Source organism: Pithys albifrons, chromosome 6, assembly GCF_047495875.1.
Source record: "Pithys albifrons albifrons isolate INPA30051 chromosome 6, PitAlb_v1, whole genome shotgun sequence".
NCBI classification, from domain to species: domain Eukaryota; kingdom Metazoa; phylum Chordata; class Aves; order Passeriformes; family Thamnophilidae; genus Pithys; species Pithys albifrons.
Window position 1 is genome coordinate 36,439,976 of NC_092463.1, and position 17,274 is coordinate 36,457,249.

The 17,274-nt window shown below is 38.8% G+C and overlaps 1 protein-coding gene across 8 annotated transcripts in view; it reads left to right on the plus strand.

Annotated features, from left to right (window-relative positions):
• SIPA1L1 (signal induced proliferation associated 1 like 1) overlaps positions 1-17,274 on the plus strand; it is a 211,992-nt gene that overhangs the window by 38,804 nt on the left and 155,914 nt on the right. Inside the window, exon 1 of one of the 8 annotated variants that reach the window (XM_071558226.1) lies at positions 16,977-17,042. The exons of the other annotated variants lie outside the window; for them this stretch is intronic. The gene's annotated coding sequence lies outside the window, so the exon portion shown is untranslated. Of the gene's footprint in view, positions 1-16,976; positions 17,043-17,274 lie in introns of those variants that run through there. 8 annotated transcript variants of the gene reach the window in all.

The window sequence follows — 17,274 nt, forward strand, 5'->3', positions numbered from 1 at the left end:
TTATAGAAAACAAAAGGCATATTAATTCTTGATGAAAGATTTGGCTGATGTGTTGGAATTGTTGTATATAGAGACTAACAGCAATTACCAACTCATATTTCAGGTCATTCACAATTGCCAGTGGTGCCAAAGGTCAGAGGCTGGTGGCCAAGAGATTGGAAGTTTATCAGGTTACCTTTCTGCCTTCTTCCTGACTCTTGCTACCTTTTAAATACTAACAGGAAGAAATTAAAATACTGTATCAACCTGTTTGTTTACATTGTAATTCTTGGCTTCCTTTCCTCCATGGTTTTTTCCTTTTCTGTAAAACAAATAAAAAATTCATACAAACTTTATTTAGCTAGTCAGTAGAGATACAGAGCTGTAATTTCAATGTTCAAGTTTTGTCAGTTAAAATAGTCAATCCTGCTTAAGACTAACTGATGTTAGCCTACCAAACTAATTGTGGTCCACACTGGAAACAAATGAGTTGCAGTCACTCTTGGATAGGTAACTCCAGATTAAGCAGGAGGACAGAAAGTACAGTATTGTATGAACGTTATCGTAGTCGTACCAACTTTAAACTAAAATTTGCCTTGGAAGATTTCCACTTTTTTCCCCTTCATGAAGTTCAACATAAGCAACATATTTCATAAAATGGTAGGAGAAATGAACCCTGTGCATCCAGTACTTGACAGAAGACCACAAACTTCATTTTGGGCAGTAGCGGGCAACGTTCGGTGGCTGGGGAACAAAAGCAGTACAATGTGACGGCTTAACACTTCTTGTGTAATGATGAAAAGTTACATTTTTAAACGGATTATACTCAGAGATGCGTTTCCTTGTAAACTTGTGGTGTTTTGTAGACCAAAATTCATGTCTACCAAACTCTGCAAAATGGGCTTTTAAAAAAGCAAAATTATTTTACATATTGAAGATGAGCTCTTCCTGGTGAACAGCATGGGTAGTAGTGATATATTAGTGCGTCAGTGTGCTGGTTTAAAGGTAAACTGGCAGGAGAAATGAACTCAATTCAAAAAGAGTTACAATTTAATAAAAATATTGAAATAAGTGCAACAATACAAAGAGAAATTCGTTTTGACCCACAAAACCCAGAAGTGTAACCAACCCAGCACACTTGGGCACAAACACAATGGTGTTTGTTGGCCCCTGTGCTGAGACCCACGTGGTCTCTTGAGTCCAAAGTGAAAGGAAAGGAGAAAACCTGTTGGTGAGGATGGATCTGACGAGTGGTACCAGAAGTCCCAGCCCCCAGATTATATATGCTTAGGTTCAGGTGGGAAAGCCAGGGCCAGATGTTTCACAATGGACTCTGTAAGTCATGGGATATTTTTGGGATTGTTGATGGCCCATTGGCAGACATGGCCCCTCAGGCTGGGTGTGAAGGTGCTAATGACTCCCACAGGGGAGTTATCACACCTGAGTCATTACTATAAAGACCCTGTCTCACAGGGTTCTCTAATAACCAGCTTGTAGCCTGAGGGGTCAGGTGTGCCCTGGGAAGCAGCTGCAAGTGATCCATTGTTAACAGTTCATTAGAAATGAAGTAGAGGGTGTAGAATACACAGTGTCAGTTACACCCACACAGTAATAAGCCGGTCCCAGCTGCTCTAACTAGGACATCAGTTTTCCTCTCTATTGCTGGAAACTTTCTTGGGGCCCATCTGGAGAATTTGTTGCTTCTTTTCATTTGGTCTTGCAGTCTTTTGCCATGTCTTGAAGTTGAATGTTACTATTATTGTTACTTTTGAAAAAACACATCTCTTTTTATTAACTCCAAGCCCTGAGTACTAATGAGCTGAAGCTACTATCATAACAAAGGCCTAAGACTTGAAGTCTGGAATATACTGTGTTTGTAGCCTCTGAAAGTAAGTCAGAAACTTTATGATTTTAAAGATGACTTATCAAAGAAACCCAGCTGTGGAAGTTTGGCATGTGCAGTTTTAGTTTTCTGCTTTGCAAACCATTGCTTCTTGTTTTTTGTAAGGCTTGTTTTGAATAACCTTGCACGTGTGAGCCTTTTATGTCAGTTCCCTTTTCCTTTCTGGCGTATGTGCTTTTGGGAGTCTGTCAGGTTTGTTTGTTAGGTGATAGCAGAGAAGCCAATATGTATCTGTTACTTATATGTATCAAAATCCATTATGACAGAATTAGAAATCTCCTCCGTAACTACTGTTCCAGTAGCTCATCTTTCCCATGTCCTCCCTCCTCATGATGTTAGTCTTTGGCTTGACTCTGTGCAGGTCTGCTGAGCCAGTGCAAAGGTAGCCCAGAAAGATGGGGTGTGGAAGGGGAAATAAGTTGTCTATCAGGTTATAGCTTGTGGCGATAGCAAACTGTTAGGCAGCATGGCTTGAATTAATCTGACTTCATCTGTTTAGTGGTGTGTGTGTGTATTTAGCTGCCGATACTTCGTTCACATTGTTTTTTTAGCGTCCTCTCCAGGAAGGGATGGCAGAGTTAAGTGCTGAAACACTGAGAGAGGAGAGAATTGCAGTTCTCTGTCACGACAGGTGCTTAAAAATCAGGAATCTGGTGTTATCTTTATTTTCTTCAGTTGTTATGGTTAACAAATGTCTGAACGTTGTTAAATCTTGCTTGTTTTTACATATATACATATATAAGGTTATGTGCCATAACCTTAAGGAAATGCAGCCTACAAGTCATGGTGATGGAGCCAGTGGAGTACTTTGGGTACTCTGAGATGGCACCTGCAAACTGTCGTGCTGCAGTACAGCCATTAAAGTTTCACCAGTATTATGAGCACTTACCACTTGGCCAAATGACTCCCAGCTGGGTGTGATTTTTGTCTTACTTCCCAGGCAATTGCACCTTATAAAGGGTACTGTGTGCAAGATGGCAGTGGGTAGGGGGAAGTCTTTGTAGTGGTGAAATACAAATATTTGAAAGTTCAAAGGACCACTTTTTCTAAGTGTGGGCTAATTTATTATTTTTCCCAAACTGTGGTCTGTCTTTCTCTAGTTAAATGGAGTTAACCAATGGTGTTTATGGGGATAAGCTCAAAACATGAAAATTGCATGTAGCTCTTTTTATATGTTATTTTCTGATGCTTATCTTAAACTATTGAAACACATAGTTTTCTTAATTTTTTAAAAAATTCTTTTAAGTCTTAAAAATGCATTCTCCCACTTCTGTCGAAGTTTGTGTGTAAACAGTCCCAGTATGGAATAAAAAGCCTGAAAGATAAATAAGACAGCTGCTACTTGTAGTAGAATGAAGAAAATGTGCTTTATAATTCTTGTATACACAAAAAATTGGTTCACTGGAATTTTTCACTAATTAATTTTGTAAAGTAATTTGGCTCTTAGGATAATTTTAGGGGGTTGTAAATACTCAGAGTATTGGAAGTTGAAAAAGGCACTTAAATGCCACCCTGATGTCTGATCCCGTTAGATCTCGGAAGCCAAGCAGGGTCAGCCCAGGTTAGTGGTGGGATGGGCGACCACCTGGGAACACCGGAGGCTGTAGGTTCTAGTCCTGAGGACTTCACTGTCACCGTCCAAGCTCGCTCGGCTGTGGGAGATGAACCTGAGGAATTAAAGGGTGGGGCCAGTTCTGCACAGGCTGTGCCTCACCTAAAACATCCACTGCACAGGCTGGAAGGGCACACCCACGTGGGGAGAGCCCTTCCCAAAGCTTCTTTGCGAAGCCCAGCCATGATGGAAGTCGAAAGAACATTTTTCATGTCTTCATAGTACTATTTCATTAAAAGTTCTGACAGCTACTTTTTCACATCGTAATTGGTGATTATAATGTCTTGGCTTTCACAGGTATTCTGCTGCACCCCCTTTGGGGAAAAAACCCCATAACTCAGTTGGAATAGTAGAGTTCAGTTGAGAAATTGTATACCAGCTGTTGTGAAGGAAATAGTTTTTTGTCTTTCTTAGAAAATACAGTTCTGTTAATTGGGTGGATGATGAAGGAACCTTTCTTGTTGAAAAAAGCTCCCATTTTTGGGTATTAGAACAGTGTTTGATTAGGTGATGTGTTATAACTGATTAAAGTTGAAATATTTGCATATAAAAAACTCTTAGCAACATCTGTCTTGCTATGGAGTTTAGAAAGAGCCTGTGCTGTTCCAGTGTGAGGCTTTCCAGCAGCAAAGCAGAAACAATCTGATATTTTCTGTATTTCTTGTTCCTCTTCTTTTTCAAATTCCATATATAGAAGTAGGTGCTGTCAGTTCTGAGAGCTGGTGGATGTATTCAATGTGTTGCGGTCCTGCTGCATCTTTCCTTTTTTGGGGAAATGTTAGTTTTGAAGAAGTTCACCTTGAGGCAGCACGAGGAGTTTTAAGGCATTTGATCTCATGGTGGCCCTGGACTGATTTTCCAGTCTCTCTCTCCCCTCTCAATTAGCTCTAGATGAAGTGTGGAGACATTAAGGACTCCAGCGTTCTGTCTGAATGTTAGCAGCAATGTTTATTGTCATTTATCCTGGGGGTCACCCTTACATGGCAGATGAGGTCAGTGACTGCTGCTGGTCTGGGAACTGGGCTGTGAACTGGAGCTGCAATGATTAACAGCCAGGGCAGAGGATGGCACTGTCCTGCAACAGGATCCATTCAGGCAGTGGTGCTTGAGGACCACCAGGTCACAGTGTGGTGAGGCAGCTCTCAGGGATGCCTTGAGGTAGCCCCAGGTAACTTTGAGGGTAACACCGTTGCTGGTGTCATTACTAAGTTGGTTTGGTTTGGTTTGGTTTTTACCATTGTCAGGCCAGGAGGGCTGTGGTGTATCGACTTGGATTGGTGGAAAGCACTTGTCAACATTGATGGATTGGAGGGGGCTTAAAGGCCTGAGGCTGTGGATTTAGTCATCTGGAGCAGATTTTTCCTGCTGGTAGGTGAGATATTTTTAATGTTGCTTCTTGAAATTGCTTTTGCCTGCCTGTGTTGCTGTGCTGGAATCTTTTCTGGATGAGGTGTGTGTTACTAAGGCGATGATGAATTCTGGACTCTGACTGCAACAGCTTAAACCAAGTAAAACATGGGGATTTGTGTACTGTGTAATTAAATGATAACTTTATAGAATTCATGCAGATCAGATAAAGAAGCAATCCAAACAAGGACTGCACAATAGAAAATGAACTTGTACCTCCTTAGCCATGTGGCATCTTTCCCTCTGGCAGAGACAGCAGCGTTGCAATATTAATTGCCTAATACTTGCAGGACAGCAAGTGGTTCAGGTAATTATTTCAGGAACTTGCTGCACCAAGTACCAAGTAGGCTCTATTTTGATTTAATTTGCTATGCAGTATGGTAATAGGGGTATTTAATAGTGTTTAATTCTTTCTGTGTGTGCTTTAAAAAGCACAATCACAGGGAATTTTCATGTCCTTTGAGGAACGTTTTAATACTCTTATTCCAGAAATCTGAGTACTGTTTCACAAAAAAATTGAACATTTCTGTGCTGCATTCTGTAATTCATATAGCTGCTGTTACTGAGCTTGGTGTTCTCATTACTTCATTGCTCTGTGACTATTCAGACATAACCCTTGTACACTTTGCTGTCTAAATCATCTGGTGGTTGATGGGGGGTTTTTCTGTGGAAATCTGTATGGTATGGCATGTCAAAGCAGTAATTTACCACCTGACTGGCTGAAGACTTCTAACATGAGATTTTGTAGCTCACTAGAAGAGAGAATTGTGATGAACTCTATTCATGCATTCACACATCCTTCTTCTGGTGTTCACCAGTGTGATTATATAATGCATTTCTTGGGTTCATTGGCGCATTGAAGGCATTGGGCACTTCATTGCAGCTGAGTGGATTTGACTCATAGCCAAGTCTCTCTCAGGAAGGGACCTTCAAGCTAAGCTGCTCAAAGTTGAAAGCAGATATTTCCTCTTATTTCTGAACTGACACCTGAAAGGAGTAGGATTAACTGGCTTTTCAGCCGTGTTTTGTGGATTTTCAAAATAAAATGCATGAAGTAAATCTCTGATGGACCAAAAAGCTCCATAATAAGATTCTTCTCAAATAACACATCATCCTTGCTCTTTATATTCTGTGCTTTACTGGTCAAGGTGAATGTAGAAATGCTGAGTGAAATGGCCATTTAATGTATTGCTCTCATGCTCATGGGAACAAAAAATTATACAGTAAAACTAAATTTTTTTTCCCCTGAAGTAAGAGAAATTGGTTTCACTAATTCATTTGAAATTGGAAAATAACAGTATATATTTTTAAAAGCGAATTTGATACTTTGAAGCGTGATATAAAACATTTTTCCCATGGCCCTTCAGCACAAGTGCCTGTTAAATACATACATGCTCGATGTTAAGGCCATAAAGGGTTATACCATGGAAAGGGAGAGAGGTAATAATTAGACACAGGACACTAATGGGTGAAATGCAAGGGGAAATTCTGTGCTGCTCATGATGGCTGAAAGCATCAGTTTTACTGTGGGCTTTGTTTAGGATGGTGGTGCCATTCTGTGGGATATATAGGAGGACCCCTAGTACAGTGCTTTTTGTTTCTAGTGTCCCTTCACAGCAGAGACTTACAAAGTAAGGTAAATGTGCTGGAAATCACAGATAAGGGAACGTTTTCTCATCAGACTGTTTCTAAAATCTCCCATGTACCTTTCCACTTCTGAAACTGTTAATATTTCTAAATATTTATTGTGTCTATCCTGTCTCTTCTGGTCTTCCATTTCAGCTTAGAGTAGGAGCACCATAATTGTGCTCTTAGGATCCTCAGTATGGATATTCTTAAAAATCTCACTTGGCTTCACTTTCCGTTGTTTTCTTTTTAGATGGCAAGATGCTTCTGCCTAACCCAAAAGCCTTGCACAACCTTCTCAGAATGTGTTTCCTGTGCTAGTGAGTAAAGCTTTGATTCTAGGAATAGGAGGATATTAATTTTTTCCTTCCTTCTGTGAGAGAGGGATATATATGTACACACACTTTATTACAATAAATGAATCTATCTATATCTCTGCCTATACATGTCAGAAGTAGAATAAAAAGTAACATCCATTAGCTATCTTTCTGTAAAGTATGTTTGTACCTAGCTGGAAATGAGTTTTGTAGTACAGGTTTCATGCATGCGCTCACAGTTTCAAAGGCTGGGTCTTTCCTGATGTATAAGCAGCTCTCAGAATCATAGAATGGTTTGGCTTGGAAGGAACCTTAAAGAACATCTGGTTCCGTCCCCCCAGTGCTTGATTTTAAGTGCAAAACTCAAGAAAATGCTACGTTCTTTGGACAACAGTGCATGGACTTTCTCAGTAGTAATGGAAGTTTTATTAACATTTTGTATGAGGGAAACTTACAGAAGCGGGAAGACAGACACTGTTTCTTCATGTTGCTTTCTCCACTGTTTTCCCTGAGGAGGGGAAAAAACAGTCATCTGTTTCAGGTTTGAGCACAACTAAATTGATCTGATCTAAGGGGAAGTGCAAGTACTGTCAAAACATCTTTTCCTTCTGGGATGGGCGAGTCCTATGAATTTGCAGTTTGAACATAATTTTGTCTGGCTTAAAGCTGAAGTGTATGGTCATAGTAAATGTGACACTTCAAGGCAAAGAGAGAGTTTTATTCATAGTTGCATCCTGAAATAGTGTCATAATTTGACACTGAAGGTACCCATTTGGCATAAAACTTTACTGCATAAGTCGTATTTCCAAAATTATTTTAGTCTTACTCTGTTTTTCTTGTTACAAAATACATGTTTCATTGGTAATGAAGAATTATAATACAGTAAATGTGTGGAAAATTAATTAGGAATGGTAGTTTTTCTAATTAGTTACGGTAGAAATCAGATTACTTGAGCCTAGAAGTAAGAAGTCTAGATTTTCTTATTGTCTGTTCATTTCTTGTCCAACATTTCATATTAATTAAATTGTATCTAATGTTGGTCTTGTCTTTCTGATGTATTCTGGTGCTGTCTAATGAAGAAGGTCCATTAGTAAATGCAGTTGAGTTTAAGCTAGGAAAATCAATTGCTATGATAAAAATCATAACTAATGATTGTAGCAATAAACTTAGGAAAGTGTTGGTTGATGCAGTCTAATTTGCGGTTTTTAATATGTTGAAAGAAGAAATCAAGTGGGTTATTAGGTGTAGTTACATGTGAATTTACTAATAGTCTGGCTGGTATAAAGAAAGATTTGAGTTGCTGAAAATACATTTCTGTCATTAGAACCATCGAAATTGGGTATGTTTAAGATGTTCAAAGACTGATGGCTTTTCAGTAAAAGGCATGTCTTGATGCGGTTTCCTCTGCAGTCTGCATGTGCTTTGTTTCTCCAGGTGTGTGTTCTTTCTCACTGTTTCTTGCAAGGGATACAACAGTGCAGTGGCACAGGTGGGAATAGAGGCTGCTCTGTAAGGCTCCCTCAGAGGGATGTAGAAATGCACATAAAGAAAGACATCTACAATAGTATAAGAGAATGGTCTGGGATTGTCACTACGAGCAAAATAAGGTCACATTTAGGTTACTTCTAAGTGGAGAAAAGCAGGATTTCTCAGAATTAGGGACAAAATCATAAGTGATACCAGAGCTAAAGTCATGGAAAGAGCATAAAGTTGAAGGGTTCAAACTTTCTGCACTAACTTGCCCACTCTTTGGGTTTTCACAATCCAAATTTATTGGCTTATTTCCATTACCTGTATTTTTGTAGTTTGATCATTAGAATTTGTATGTATGTACTGATTTAAATATTTTGATATAAAGGATGTTAGAAGGACCACAGAAGTAATCTATTGATGTGTATTTAGATCGCCATTCTGAGAGAGGTCCTTTGTAAAAGGAGAGTGAAACACCAGCACTTGATATCTAGACATGGGTTTATTTATGGTCAAACAGTTATATTTATTCAACTATTTAAACTGTTTCCTTTTTTCTCGTGGGCAGGAAGAGTATTTGGAATGCGCAGTATAACAGCGAATGGGATGATTTCAGTGACTCATCTGTTACTCTAAAACATCCTGTAAACAGGTTCCATGTTAAGTGACAGGGTATCATTTCAGTGAAATTCTGGCTATTGGAAAATGAAGGCCTGAATATAAAGAAAGAATTAATGTGAGATCTGTCAAAGTGTGGCTTGCATGTTCCACGTCTTGGATATACCACGGGGAACTCCTCTGGTGCAGTTAGGAACACTCATGCACCAATGTCCTATAGCTCCATCATGGCTACAAAATCTTCTAAGGATCAGATGAGAAAAATGAGTACGGCAGGCTCTATTTCCTCATTTCTGTCCAACCACAACAGTTTTGTTCCTGTGTTTGAACTGCAACCATAGGGAGTGCCAGGTCTGATTGATGGGCCGGACGCACCCAGGGTGTGCTTAGGGAGTATCTGGGCTTTGTAACTCCTACTCACGATGTTTCATTAGTTTATCTTAGAATGGAAGAATTATCTCCCAGCTCATGTGTTTGTACCCTTAGCTGCCTTGATCCTGGGACTGAAAAGGAAACTGTAGCCATGTTCTACAAATGGAAGGTCTGGAATGAGTTATCAGGAAAAATTATCCCAAAACAAAAGAGCAAACCCAAACCTTGAAATATTAACTATAGTGGCATTTAGTTGAATCCTGTTTATACAGGGCTGGGTGTAGCTGCAAGCTCGGAGCGAGAGGTGCAGCTGTGCATACATGAGCCGGAGCGAGTAGCAGCCCTGGTGACCCTGGGGTGGCTGTGTTGGCCACAATACCGTACCAGACTTATCTCTGAGCTTACACCTGGGATCACTAGCAGTGTGGCATCATTGAAAATGGGCTGTTTATGAATGAATTTAATCTTAATTGAGAGGCAGGCAAAAGTCGTTTTCAAGCCATAAAGAGCAGTGCTCTTTTGGCCTGGTATAACTAGTGGGTTTCTCAAGTTAGAAGGTTTTAGCTTCTCATGAAAGACCTACCATAATCTTTTTTAGACAAGGGGATATTTTCCTTTGGCTACACTGTAAATATTTCCTTTCCAATTTACTTACTTACTAAGATTTTTTTTTTTACCAAAACCTCGTGCTTAGAAAGGGAAAATTAAAATGTGTTTTTTTCAAATTGGGATTGGGACAGGACTTTTCTTCAATGCTTTAATTGAAGTAGCAGAAAATAGTGTATTGTATTTCTCATTTCCAGTTTCAAATGTGAAAGCAGATTATATTGAAAATACACCCTCAAGTCAAAAGAGACTTTGCTTTCTTGCTCTGGGTTTAAGACGACAGCATAAAAATGAGAAGGTAGGTTTTATGCTCAAAGTGTCTTCTTGCAGATATTTTCCAGTAGAGTCACAGTTTTGAATACTACTGAGCATTCCTGTATGCAACTTGTGCAATCTCTGCCTGCATACAGAATTGAGACATCCTGGGAATATTTTTTACACATTTTACAGAGCTCATTAGTACTGAGGGAATGGGTGATTTTGTATTCCATGATGGTGGTAATGCAGAAACATCATTGCAGTGAAGTTGCATACCTTTTTTTTATTCCTTGCATATCTCTGTTTGCCTGAAATAATTTTTGAATGTGACTCTTTGTCTTGTAATACACTGTTGGCTACACCTCTGATGCCACTTCTTGTCAGGTGTGACTGAATAATACTGTGTTAGTACAGTGAAGTAATGTTGCCGAAAAGAGGAAGAACTCACTTTGCTAAATTATCTGCTTGATTTGTCGCTATAAAATGTCAGCCTTTTTTTGTTTGAGAATAGGTAGAATTTCCTGAGTGGCATATCTGGAAATAGTTCTAAATTCCTAATATTTTGTATTATGATTATTTAGGGCTGATCCAAAGCAAAGATGCATTCATTTGACCAAACAGGAAAAACATAATCTTTTTATTTTTCATTTTATAGTGCAGCAGAAATTTTATTTTACCTTACTAGTCAACAGCAAAGCTTAATGAGAATTAAAAGGAGGGAATAGCTAGTACAATGTATTAGGAAGGAGTAAATGTGTTAAAGGTGCTCTAGACAGTATCTGTCACCAGGTTTGCAAAACAAAACTTCACCAAGATTTTTCTGAAGTTGGGTGTATGTATTTGTGCTTATTGTCTTTTGATTTACAGGTAGTTTTTAGGAGGGTGTTGGGATGTGTTTTACATTGTGCTTGCTTACATGTTGAAACTCCAAAATGATAATTTCCTGGTCACTGTTAATATTTGCTCATAATGACTAAGTCAACTTGTGCAAGACTAATAGATAAGATGGGATGTTGCAAAATATCCATTTTGGATATCTTTTTCCCCAACTGACTTGTTTTAACATTATGGATAAGTTACTAAAAGTTCTTTTTTTTTTATCATCAGAGAAGAGGTGTCTTCCATGAGGATAAAGTCAGTTCCCAGCTGTAACAGTGTGAGGCCATGTAATCTGTGACTAGTTCAGTTAAGTTCAGCAGTAAAGTAAAATTACTCACAGACATTTTGGGGGGTCTGTTCCTTTTCTTCAATTTAGAGTTTGCTGTATTTTGAAGTAGTAAGTTTGTTAAAGCTTAAGACACATTGTTACCTGAAGTTTTAGAGATAAACAATCACCTGACTTTGTCCCGTTTCAGGAAGCCAGCTTGAGAACTGTTACCAGCCTGTGCTCTGTTCAGTTTTGAGATATTGAGTCTGTGAAGAACAACTGGCAAGCCTCTCGTGTCACTGGCTTGCTTTGTTGCAGAGCAGGGGGGTTATCTGTACCTGAAGCTCTTGTTTGATTTTCATCTGGCATAAGCTGAGTGACCAGTTCTTCCAGCCACAAACCCTACAACATTTAATTTATATTCACACATGAGGGCTGTGTAATTCTTCTTGTGCCTGTTTCAGTTTAGTTCTTCTCTTGCCCGTTTCTTACAAGACATGGAAACATTACCTTTTATAAAGGTCACTTGTTAAAAAGGTAATTACTGTTTCTTGGGGAGTACCTGTTATGAGCACTTTCTTAAAAGCAATAGAACTTAAACTATGATTTTGTTGGCTTTAGTCTTAAGTAGCAGGTAGCTGTCTCCCTATACTGTTTCACAACTTTCTGCAACTGAACCTGCTCTTTTCAGGCTTGTCCTCTTTTCTCTGACCTCAGAGTATCTCTTAGGTGACAGCATGTAGCTGCTTATGAGTTGGAGTTAAAGAAAGATCAGACACTTGTTTCAAAGAAAGATGTTTGTAGAAACATTGCAGTGTACAAAAATATTCGATCTTTACACAGCAGCATTCCCCTTGAGACTGGATAAGATTTTCTTCCTTCAGCTTGGTTTGCAGAATTGTTTCTTTGTACTTCTTGTCTCTTCCTTCTGTTACATGTTTAAGTTCTAGCTTGGCTTACAGTGGGTTATTCACATCAGTGGCTTGGTGGGTAATGGCGAGATGAGCGTGTGATGGCCGTAAAGCTTCAGAGTCATGGATATCAGTCATATACAACTAGAATTAATTTTGATAAACTCACCCTTTGCCTCGTTGCAGATATCTGAAACCACAGAGGGTGTTGATGAATATAAATAATGTTGGTTGTAACTCTACTTTTCAACTACCACTTTTTACCAGAATCCCCAATTACCTCTGCTTGATTAGAGATAATGCTTTTGTTTCTTTCTTTGTCCAACACCTATGAACACTAATATATTCATACCTTTGTTTCCTGTAATGTCTCAAGGTCTGGCATCAACCTATGGTGCTTGCAAAGTCTACCAAATCCTATGTTTACTGCTATGGTTCAGCATTTTGTTTCAGTTCTAGGGTGGTTCTGCTTAGCTTGTGGGAGAAAAGACTAAGATCACCAGCTAGTCTAAAGCCTTTTTGTTTGGAGTTTGGGATATTACCTGTTTTATCTGCATGGCAGGAGGATACATTTTGAGTTGATGTGATTTGTGCATTTCTGGTTAAAGATTAGAATGATGCAATGTGATATGAAAATAATTTTGCGTGATTTAACATTGTGCTGATGTTTAACCTTTTTCCCTAATTTGCCATTAGCGCCTATATTAAAGCATGTATTTGAGTAAAACTGATTGGATTGCACGAGTATTCAAATTATTTCTCTTCTTTCACCTCCCCTAAAGGAAATTATAAATAAGCTGCAGCAGTGTCCTGCAATGCCCTCCGACACTCAGTCACTTCCTGAACACTTCTGTTTTATTCTGTAGGTGAAAAGGAAGATGTCATTGTGCATTTTATTTGTGTTTGAGGAAATCTGATAAAACTAGATAAATGCTTGGATTTAGGTCTATGTAATGTAGGTTTGGTTATATGAAAAAGTCTGGAGGGGGCGGGGGGGGGAAGCCCTCAGTCTTCTATTGCTGCAACTTTAAAATATGAAAATGTTGCTTTTCCCCCTGATTTTTGTTTGTTTTGTTTTCAGCATACCTGCTTTTCTTTCTCCATCTCTTGTTTTCTGTAGGAGGGTAGAAGAGTATACAATGTGCTGATATCTGTATGTGTATGTATTTTGATCCATGGAACATATTTCAGATTTCTGTATCTCTGCTATGAAGTACATCTGCTGCTAGGATGTCCTTCTGTATTGCTGCAGTAGCTATGCTGTAAATTCTTTAGTCTACAAGTTTTAAAGTATGCAGATTAATTTTGTTGCTTTTGTAAAGCCAAGTCATTCTTTAAAAGGTGTAACTTGCTGTCAGTTCAGAACTAATGATATCTTTTAGATTACTAGGGTGTTGACCTGATGTGACTTGCATAGAAACTTTCTTTTAAGAGCTATAGATCTTCATGTGGGAGTCTGCAAGTCATTTATGTGTTTCATCTGTCTGTTGCTGGTGAAACTGGTGATAGCATCCTGTTCAGAAGCAAGTTGCAATTCATTGATGTAGCGTGTATTCTTTTTCCACCTTCCTCCTCCCCCCATCCAGTGTCAAGTCGCTGCACACTATTACTAATTTATGGCCTCTTCAGGGCATAGTAGTAATTTGATAAGATCTGCTTTGGTCTGCAGGGAAATTACTGGTATTTCAATCAGTAAGAATGATACCCAGTGAGCGGTATACTAGTTATCCTTGTCTAGGTCACAGACAATTAAAAATCCTTAATAAGCTTTTGATTTCCCATGTTTTAAAAACATGAATTTTTTCCCTAGAGCAAAATATATTGGATATGTACAGTGAGTCTGCTGTACATGTGTGACAACTATACTTACAGTCTAAGTTAAAAGTTACTGAATGTGTCATCTATGTCATTATTTGATAGCTTTCTATATATGGTATTTTTCTTTCAGAAGTATATTAAACTTAGAAGTTATTTAGAAGTTTCTTTTTAGATATGTATTGATATAGTTATTACAAAAGCACACAAAAAATTTTTATAGATGAATATTGGGGTGTTCTTAGAAGCTAAAATACAATTTAACATCTTTCGAAGGTGAAATTCTTCAGAAGACAGTTTTGTGAGTATTCCCTTTGAGTGGCCAGCTCATTTCATCCCAAGTCTTAGTTCAGACATTACAGGACCAGGATCTACGTGGCAGTGGGGGTGGAAATCAATTTCACTGTCTCAAATCTGAGAAGTGAGTACTTACCATTTACTGCCAATGTTACCACTCCCCCTTTAAGTTTTAATCAGCAGTGTCTGTATTAATTGAGTCATGTGGATCATAGTCCTCTTGCTCTGTGTGAGATAGACTCTTACTAGACTCTGGTTTAATGGCTGGATGTGCTGGATTAGGCCCTGGTGGTGGGATAAAGGGGAGCTTTTTGTAAACCCAGACTCAGTTTGTTGGTTTCAGTGAGCTTGGACATGAGATAGTAAATTTCTTAAGAGAAAAAGCAGCTTTGGAAGATGACTTACAGAAATGTAGATGATTATTGTTGTAGCTTCCTGGCAAATTTTAATCCAGCCTGAATTTACTCAGTTGATTATGAAAACTGTGGTCTTGTACTCCTCTGCAGTTTCCCATGTAGCCTCTTGCTAGTAGTCTGGGAATTCTGGGAGGCATTCAGCAAACCTGTCCAGAAATGGCTTTTTGTGTCAAAACTAACCTGCCAGACAAGATGTGGAGTTCCATTTGAGCTGGTTCTCATGATGTGGTTTGCCACGTCATCAGCTGGCTGTTGATGACACACCATGAAAGGGCTGAGAGATTGGAAAAAGCAAAGACTCCTGCCCTCTACAGCTCCCACGTCTTCCAGGAGCAGTGTGTAGTTCTGGGCTGGGGAGTCCCTGAAGGGGGGCCATGGACACCCAGTGACTCTGAACCTCAACTTGCCTACCTCACTTATGTCTCTCTGAAGTGGCATAATTTTTGTTTCACAGAAGGATGATAAGCAGGAATGTTTGAAGACTCCAGTAAGCAAGTTACACATAGACTATGGATTAGTCCTGGCCAGCAAGGTTGAATAATGTCTCCCATAATCCATGTAAATCCAGTATATTAGCATGGCTTTTGTATTTCAGTGGTTAGCCTGGTAAATGTTATGCAAGTCTGACTGATCTGGTTAATAAGTTGAAGATAGAAGGTTAAAGTTGGGTAAAAAGAAGAGGATGTTTAATCAAAATTGAAGTATAAAGACAATCAGGATTTTTTAGTATTTCATTCTCAAACCCAGGAGTCACCGGGGACTGTTTGCTCAGTAAGGGTTGTTGAGACTTACTGTGAATTAAAGCAATGTTTAAATATGACAGAGATTGAGAGAAGATCATATTTTGGAGATTTAGACCCTCGTAGGTGTAAGAAGGCAGCTTTGCAGATGTGAGTTCAGGATAAGTATTTTCCAAGTATTTTAAAAACAGAATTATTTGAATGAATTACATGTTCAGTACTTTGGTTGCTGAAAGGCATTGTCAAATTATATTATTAAGGCACCAGCTTCTCTGACCTATCAAGGTTGGTTGATAAACATCCTCTATTACTATAAACATCCTGTTGACTGTCTGCCAACTAAGGCCTGAAAGGAAGGAGGAGGAAGGTGGAACTTTTTGCTTGATAGCTTGTTTTAGGGCAGATATTCCATTATATATGTAGTCTACTGAGAAACAGATGGTTTGTGAAATGAGCCCAACAAAAATACAGCTGGAAAAAAGAAAAAAACCCATTTCTCAGTCCTTCAGTGTGATTTTTGTGCTGTGAATATAAACATACTTTACAAAGTATTAACAACTGTAATTGAAGGTACATTGTTGGAAATCCTTAGGTTGTATTTCTCAAATATAAGGACATACTTATAAACTTCTTCAAGTCCATAAAAAATTCTGAAAAAAGTGAGTAGGATTTAGGCGGTAATTTCATTAAGTAATGGGTCTGGCATGTTGCTGTTTTCCCATTGCTTCCCCTTTCCTTCCAGATCTAGGCACAATTGTTGGCTAATTAGTGAACGTGAATCAGAATTTGGCTCAATGGAAAATTAGGTGTAAACACAGCACATAAATTCTGGTAGACAATTTCTAAGAGAAGAGTTTCTATAATATTTTCTCAATAGCCAGACTTATTTTGCATTCATTACCATACAGTCAAGTCAGTCTCCATCAAACTAAGCATGTTTTCTCTTGTCCTGAACTGATTTGGAACAGAGTTTGCCTTGGTTTTGCTTTAGAGGATAAGGGCCTCACAGTTATCTCTGGTGCTTCTTTACTCTGCCTGCCACAGGGACGAAGGGTTTCAGGGCTTGTGTTGAGTGATGAAATTGTGAATCTGAAGTGGGGGTTTTGTTGTTTTGAGTTACCTTTATTTTGAAGGGATACTTTCTTTAGTCACACAGACATTATTTACCACTGATGTTTATATTTACACCTATTTCTTTTTCCTGAAGTCGTCCTTTTGTATGGGCTGTAATAGTTTCCCTCTAATTACTATGCACAGCTAGTAAAGATTTGATTTGGAACTTACTGAGATTTATTTTCTGTAACTTGTGTAATGCAAAACGTGATGTGCTTGATTGAGAAGAGTGAGTCTGTGAGCATTCACTATCCTGGCACCATGTCTTGGTGAAGGTAGTTTTAGGTAGTTTTCCTTTGGAGCTTTGTACAGTGTTGATACTACTTTCCTCTCCTCAGTGAAACCCTGTTTGTTACCTGCTGTCTGGTTCCAGGGATCATGAAGAGCTTTCTTTTGGCTAAAAGCAAACACTCCCATCTGGAGAAGTGCACTCAGGTAATGGGTGGGTTTTCTTTTGAGGTTGGTGATAGGAGAGTTTTTCATATATTGAGTCTAGATATGAGGCATGGCCATTATTTGGGCTTTTTTAAAATCCAAGTATTGAAAAAAGCCAAAGAGGTGTGAGGAATACTTATGATAAAGGTGTGTTTTTGTTTGAAAGCAACCTGAGACTGCAAAACGAGACCCAGTTGTACTGTAAGGGAAGAAGTGAGTGAGCAGCATGATC